The sequence below is a fragment of the Triticum dicoccoides genome, chromosome 4B (assembly GCF_002162155.2).
Source record: "Triticum dicoccoides isolate Atlit2015 ecotype Zavitan chromosome 4B, WEW_v2.0, whole genome shotgun sequence".
Taxonomy (NCBI): domain Eukaryota; kingdom Viridiplantae; phylum Streptophyta; class Magnoliopsida; order Poales; family Poaceae; genus Triticum; species Triticum dicoccoides.
In genome coordinates this window covers 412,997,155-413,005,486 of record NC_041387.1, presented here as the reverse complement: position 1 = coordinate 413,005,486, position 8,332 = coordinate 412,997,155, and positions in this window count along the sequence as shown.

The window sequence follows — 8,332 nt, the reverse complement described above, 5'->3', positions numbered from 1 at the left end:
TGATGATGTAGGCTTGTCGTCCATCTTCCAAGGCATAGGCTCACCATCATAGAAGGATGATCGAGTCTCTGGGATCCTCAAATCTTCAGCCAAACTCATCCTCTTGAATCTATATTCATACTCACAATTTTGGTTTTGCAGGTCATAAATCTGGGCTTGGAGGTGCTCAATTTTCTCTTGAAGCTTGAAGATGGTCTCCCCAATGTTCTTGGCATCCAGCTTGTGGTTGTTGGTGAACTCCGCGATCATCATCTGGTTGGCATTGAGTCCACGCTCCACCATCCCTTGGCACTTGAAAACTTGTTGTTCCATGGCTTCGAGCTTTGTCTCCATGCTTCCGGAACGCCTTGGTCCCTCCACATCGCGGATGTGCAGCACCCCCTCACGCATCTCAATGGTTTGAGGGTGTTGCAGCACCTCCGCAAGATAGGGGTTGATAACCCTCTCGAAAAATTTGTCCTTGGGAGCGCTTGGAGACGTCATGGTGCTCTAGATCTGTGAGAAAAACAGCTCGAAATGAAAGCAGAAGATTTTTTCGCGATACGGTGGTCAAAAACTTCGGGATATTATATAATGAATTTTTACCGACCAAAAGAAGTAACGTGCAAGAAAACGGAGTTCGGGAGGCACACGAGGTGTCCATGAGACAGGGGGGCGCACCCAGTAAGGGTGGGCGCGCCCTCCACCCTCGTGGAGGCCTTGTGTCCTTCCCGGATTACTTTTTGCTTTCCAAAATTCTTAAATATTCCAAAACGGAGAAAAATTGCCATTAGAGTTGTTTTGGAGTCGCTTTACTTACCGTACCACATACCTATTCCTTTTTGGAGTCTGAAACGTTCTGGAAAGTGTCTCTTATGTATTCCTCCGGGGTTACGGTTTCAATAATATTAGTTTCAACATTTATAGGATTACCTGAGATATAATGTTTGATCCTTTGACCATTCACCACCCTTGGACTTGTGCCTTCAAAGTTGTTGATTTTTATGGCACCGGAACGATGGACCTCCTCGATAACGTACGGACCTTCCCATTTAGAGAGAAGTTTTCTTGCAAAAAATCTTAAACGAGAGTTGAATAGCAACACATAATCACCTACGTTAAACTCTCGATTTTGTATCCTTTTGTCATGCCATCTTTTAACTTTTTCTTTGAACAGCTTGGCATTCTCATAAGCTTGGGTTCTCCATTCATCAAGTGAGGTAATATCAAATAACCTCTTCTCACCGGCAATTTGAAATCACAGTTGAGCTCTTTAATAGCCCAGTATGCTTTATGTTCAAGTTCAAGAGGTAAGTGACATGCTTTCCCATAAACCATCTTATACGGAGACATACCCATAGGATTTTTATATGCAGTTCTATAGGCCCATAATGCATCATCAAGTTTCTTGGACCAATTATTTCTAGATCTATTAACAGTCTTTTGCAAAATTAATTTGAGCTATCTATTACTCAATTCTACTTGACCACTAGACTGTGGGTGATAAGGAGATGCAATTCTATGATTAACATCATACTTAGCAAGCATTTTACGAAAGGCACCAATAAAATGTGAACCACCATTAGTCATGAGATATCGAGGGACTCCAAACCTCGAAAAAATAACTTCTTTAAGCATCTTAATAGAGGTGTTATGATCATCACTACTAGTTGGAATAGCTTCTACCCACTTAGTAACATAATCAACAACAACTAAAATATGTGTATATCCACTAGAGGCAGGAAAAGGTCCCATATAATCAAAGCCCCAAACATCAAATGGTTTAATAACAAGAGAATAATTCATAGGCATTTCTTGAAGTCTACTAATATTACCAATTCTTTGACATTCATCACAAGACAATACAAACTTACGAGCATCTTTGAAGAGAGTAGGCCAATAAAAGCCGGATTGCAATACCTTACGTGCAGTTCTATCTCCAGCGTGGTGTCCTCCATATGGTTCGGAGTGACACTTGCGTAGGATATGTTCCTGTTCATGCTTAGGTACACAATGTCTAATAACACCATCTACTCCTTCTTTATAAAGGTGTGGGTCATCCCAGAAGTAATGCCTTAGATCATAAAAGAACTTTTTCTTTTGCTGGTATGTGAAACTAGGTGGTATAAATTTAGCAACAATGTAATTAGCATAATCAACATACCATGGAGCAGTACAAGAAGCATTAATGACCGCTAATTGTTCATCAGGAAAGCTATCATCAATAGGTAGTGGGTCATCAAGAACATTCTCTAACCTAGACAAGTTGTCTGCAACGGGGTTCCCAGCTCCCTTTCTATCAATAATATGTAAATCAAATTCTTGGAGCAAGAGGACCCATCTAATAAGTCTAGGTTTAGCATCTTTCTTTTCCATAAGATATTTAATAGCAGCATGATCAGTGTGAATAGTTACTTTAGAATCAACAATATAAGGTCTGAACTTATCACATGCAAATACAACCGCTAAGAATTCTTTTTTAGTAGTAGCATAATTTCACTGGGCAGTATCAAGAGTTTTACTAGCATACTGGATAACATTTAATTTCTTAGCAACTCTTTGCCCTAGAACAGCACCTATAGCATAATCACTAGCATCACACATAATTTCAAAGGGTAAATTCCAATCAGGTGGCTGAACAATAGGTGCAGTGATCAAAGCTTTCTTAAGTATTTCCAATGCTTCTACACAATCATCATCAAAAACAAAAGGAATATCTTTTTGCAATAAATTAGTCAGAGGCCTAGAGATTTTAGAAAAGTCCTTAATGAACCTCGTATAAAAACCGGCATGACCAAGGAAACTTCTTATACATTTAATGTCCTTGGGACATGGCATCTTTTCAATAGCATCAACTTTAGTTTTATCAACTTCAACACCTCTTTCAGAAATTTTATGCCCCAAGACAATGCCTTCATTGACCATAAAGTGGCACTTTTCCCAATTCAAGACGAGACTAGTGTCTTCGCATCTCTACAAGACTCGATCAAGGTTGCTCAAGCAATCATCAAAAGAGGATCCATAAACGGAGAAATCATCCATGAATACCTCACAAATCTTTTCACAAAAGTCAGAGAATATAGCCATCATGCATCTTTGAAAGGTAGCAGGTGCATTACATAAACCAAAAGGCATACGTCTATAAGCGAAAGTACCGAAAGGACAAGTAAAAGTAGTTTTTGATTGATCCTCCGCTGACACAGGTATTTGAGAGAAACCAGAATAACCATCTAGAAAGCAGAAATGTGTATGTTTGGATAGTCTTTCTAGCATTTGATCAATAAAAGGTAAAGGGTAATGATCTTTCTTTGTAGCCTTATTTAATTTACGGAAATCAATTACCATCCTATAACCTGTAATAATTCTTTGCGGGATCAATTCATCCTTATCATTAGGAACGACAGTAATACCTCCCTTCTTAGGGACGCAATGGACAGGACTTACCCAATCACTATCAGCAACGGGATAAATTATACCTGCCTCAAGGAGCTTTAGTATCTCCTTTCTTACCACTTCTTTCATCTTAGGATTTAACCGTCGTTGAGGATCTCTAACTGGTTTGGCATCTTTCTCCAATTTTATTTTGTGTTGGCATAGAGTGGGACTAATGCCCTTAAGATCATCCAGAGTATACCCAATACCAGCACGGTGCTTCTTCAGAGTTTTCAATAATCTTTCCTCTTCTTGCTCTGAAAGGTTAGCACTAATAATAACATGATATATCTTCTTTTCATCAAGATAAGCATATTTAAGATTATTAGGTAAAGGTCTGAGATCAAACACGGGATCACCCTTGGGTGGAGGGGGATCCCCTAGGATTTCAACAGGTAAGTTGTGTTTCAGAATAGGACCCTGTTGAAGGAATACTTCATCTATTTCCCTTCTTTCATTCATAAACATATCATTTTCATGGTCTAGCAAATATTGTTCTAACGGATCAGTAGGAGGTACGACAATAGAAGCAAGACCAATAATTTCATCCTTACTAGGCAATTCTTTATCATGGGGTTGTCTACGGAATTTAGAAAAATTAAACTCATGTTTCATATCCCCCAAGCCAATTGTAACAACATCCTTTTCACAATCAATCCTAGCATTGACAGTATTCAAGAAGGGTCTACCGAATATAATGGGACAAAAGTCATCTTGTGGGGAACCAAGAACAAGAAAATCAGCAGGATATTTAACTTTCCAACACAAGACTTCAACATCTCTAATAATCCCAACTGGTGTAATAGTATCTCTATTGGTAACATCAATATCTTCTAACTCAGCGGGTGCGATATCATGCATAATTTCTTTATATAGGGAAATATGTATTGCACTAGCACTAGCACCCATATCACATAAGCCATGATAACAATGATCTCCTATTTTAACAGAAATAACAGGCATGCCTACAACAGGTCTATGTATCTTAGCATCTGGTCTAGCAATATTAGCAGCCTGTTCACAGAAGTAAATAACATGCCCATCTATATTATCATCCAAGAGATCTTTAACCATAGCAATTCTAGGTTCAACTTTAATTTGCTCAGGAGGTGTATATGTTCTAGTATTACTCTTACGAACCACAGTTGAAGCTTTAGCATGATCCTTTATTCTAGCAGGAAAAGGTGGTTTCTCAACATAAGTAGTAGGAACAATAGGATCATTATAAGTGATACTCTTTTCTTCAACTGAAATAGGTGCAACTACTTTTACTTCAGTGGGAGGATTATATTTAAACCACTTCTCCTTAGGGAAATCAACGTGAGTAGCAAAAGATTCACAAAAAGAAGCTACTATCTCAGAGTCAAGTCCATATTTAGCGCTAAATCCACGAAAAGCATCGGTATCCATAAAAGATTTAACACAATCAAACTTAGGTGTCATACCTGACTCCTTACCATCGTTGGAACCCCAATCTTCAGAGTTGCGTTTAATTCTTTCCAATAAATCCCACTTGAATTCAGTAGTCTTCAGCATATAAGAACCAGCATAGAAAGTATCAAGCATGGTGCGATCATTGAGAGAAAGCCGAGCATAATTTTTTGAATAATCATTTCTCTTGAGAGCTCATGATTGGGGCATGAATATAACATTGACTTAAGCCTCCCCCAAGCTTGAGAGATGCTTTCTCATTCGTGAGGCCAAAAATTATATATGTAATTACGATCACGATGAACAAGATGCATAGGATAGAACTTCTGGTGAAATTCCAACTTCAATCGTTTATAATTCCAAGATCCCGTATCATCACATAGCCTATACCATGTCAATGTGTCTCCCTTCAAAGATAAAGGGAAGACCTTCCTCTTAACAACATCATCAGGAATACCTGCAAGCTTAAATAATCCACAAACTTCATCCACATAGATAAGGTGTAAATCGGGATGCAATGTTCCATCTCCTGCAAAGGGATTAGCTAGCAGTTTCTCTATCATACCCGAAGGAATCTCAAAGTAAACATTTTCAGTAGGTTCAGTAGGTTGAGGAGCAACTCTTTGCTCTACTGGTTAGGGCGAAGATGCCCCAAACAAGCCCCTCAAAGGATTAGTTTCCATAGTAACAAGTGATAGAAAATTTCAGCACACTATATAAATGTTTCCTTACCAAGTTCCACTCACCAAAGGCGCTTCACTCCCCGGCAACGGTGCCATAAAAGAGTCTTGATGACCCACAAGTATAGGGGATCTATCGTAGTCCTTTCGATAAGTAAGAGTGTCGAACCCAACGAGGAGCAGAAGGAAATGACAAGCGGTTTTCAGTAAGGTATTCTCTGCAAGCACTGAAATTGTAGGTAACAAATAGTTTTGTGATAAGATAATTTGTAACGGGTAACAAGCAATGAAAGTAAATAAGGTGCAGCAAGATGGCCCAATCCTTTTTATAGCAAAGGACAAGCTTGGACAAATTCTTATAATGAGAAAAGCGCTCCCGACGACACATGGGAATTATCGTCAAGCTATTTTTCATCACGCTCATATGATTCACGTTCGGTACTTTGATAAGTTGATATGTGGGTGGACCGGTGCTTGGGTACTGCCCTTTCTTGGACAAGCATCCCATTTATGATTAACCCCTATTGCAAGCATCTGCAACTACAAAAGAAGTATTAAGGTAAACCTAACCATAGCATGAAACTAGTGGATCCAAATCAGCCCCTTACGAAGCAACGCATAAACTAGGGTTTAAGCTTCTGTCACTCTAGCAACCCATCATCTACTTATTACTTCCCAATGCTTTCCTCTAGGCCCAAATAATGGTGAAGTGTCATGTAGTCGACGTTCACATAACACCACTAGAGGAGAGACAACATACATCTCATCAAAATATCGAACGAATACCAAATTCACATGACTACTAATATCAAGACTTCACCCATGTCCTCACGAACAAACGCAACTACTCACAAAGCATATTCATGTTCATGATCAGAGGAGTATTAATATGCATTAAGGATCTGAACATATGATCTTCCACCAAGTAAACCAATTAGCATCAACTACAAAGAGTAATCAACACTACTAGCAACCCACAAGTACCAATTTGTGGTTTTGATACAAGATTGGATACAAGAGATGAACTAGGGTTTTGAGAGGAGATGGTGCTGGTGAAGATGTTGATGGAGATTGACCCCCTCCCGATGAGAGGATCGTTGGTGATGACGATGGTGATGATTTCCCCCTCACGGAGGGAAGTTTCACCAGCAGAACAGCTCCGCCGGAGCCCTAGATTGGTTCCGCCAAGGTTCCGCCTCGTGGCGGTGGAGTTTCGTCCCGTAAGCTTGCTTATCATTTTTTTCCAGGGTAAAAGCCTTCATATAGCAGAAGATGGGCACCGGAGGGCCACCATGGAGAATTATTGAGCAAAGAAAGTACCACAGGGGGCCCACACCCTAGCCATGAGGGTGGGGGCAACCCCCCTACTGGGCACGCCCCCACCCTTGTGCCCAGGGTGTGGGCCCCCTCTGGTACTTTCTTTGCTCAAAAATTCTTATTAATTCCAAAAGTGACTTCCGTGGAGTTTCAGGATTTTTGGAGCTGTGCAAAATAGGTTTCCAATATTTGCTCCTTTTCCAGCCAGAATCCCGGCTGCCGATGTTCTCCCTCTTCATGATAAACCTTGTGAAATAAGAGAGAATAGCCATAAGTATTGTGACATAACGTGTAATAACAGCCCATAATGCAATAAATATCGATATAAAAGCATGATGCAAAATGGACGTATCAGCAACCCAACGTTGCTCCGAGTTGACACGCATTGTCTTCCAATGGATGTGCATTCCAAAACCAACATTATGCCTTCCCTCCAACTCAACGATATCACTAGGGTCCATCCAATTCAAATCTTTCCTCACTTGTCGCAAGAGCTCCACATAGCTAGGACTATTATCAAACACCATGTCAATCTCATCCGGGTCCGGTTCAATATTGCCTTTCAAGAAGGCGTCTTTGTCCCCATGATGAACAAGCACACATGTTCTTCCCATCCCTATAAGCATTCAAACAACACAACGTAACATTTCTTCCATGAGTACTAATCCAAAGATTAACACGGAATAGAAACCCTAACATATATATGAAACAACAACCATAACCCTAACCCTAACCCTAGCACCAACATATATATGAAACAACAACCATAACCCTAACCCTAACCCTAATGTACTAACAAGCCTAATCATAGGAAATTGGCAAACAAGCATCTCACATATCCATGCAAATCTCTAGATCCATACAAAACTAGGGTTTCCCCAAACTAGCAACAAATGAGCAATTTGTTAACATTACTTGAATCAAAAGAAGGGGATCGGAGAAGATTACCTTGAGGGAGGGTTTGAGTTCGAAATCCACGGACAAAATCTTCAAATTTGTAGGATTTGGGGAAGGATTTGAGAGGGGGAGAGGGGGCAGATCTCGGGTGAGCTATGTGTGGGGTGGGGCTGTGTGTGGGGGGAGTGGGGGAGGGGGGCCGGCCAAGTAGTAATAGACAGTGCAGCGCCTAAGGTCTAGGCGATGCACATTACATGTGTGGCGCCTAGCTCGGAGGCGCTGCACTGCTTGGGGTGCGGGCCCATGGCTGCAACGGTGGACAGGGGTGCAACGCCCTAGAGGTGGGCGATGCACCGTAGGGTGTGGCGCCTGCGTGTCGAGCACCACACAAAAAGGTCAGGCACGTGAAATAGTTTTGGGTGTAGTTCATTTTGTGAATTCATTGCTTGCAAAGGTTTCGTCGTAAAGGGTTACGTCGATGCAAGGTTGACACCGATTCAGATGACTCTGAGTCTCAATCTGGATACATATTGAAAGTGGGAGCAATTAGCTAGAGTAGCTCCATGCAGAGCATTGTAGACATAGAAATTTGCAAA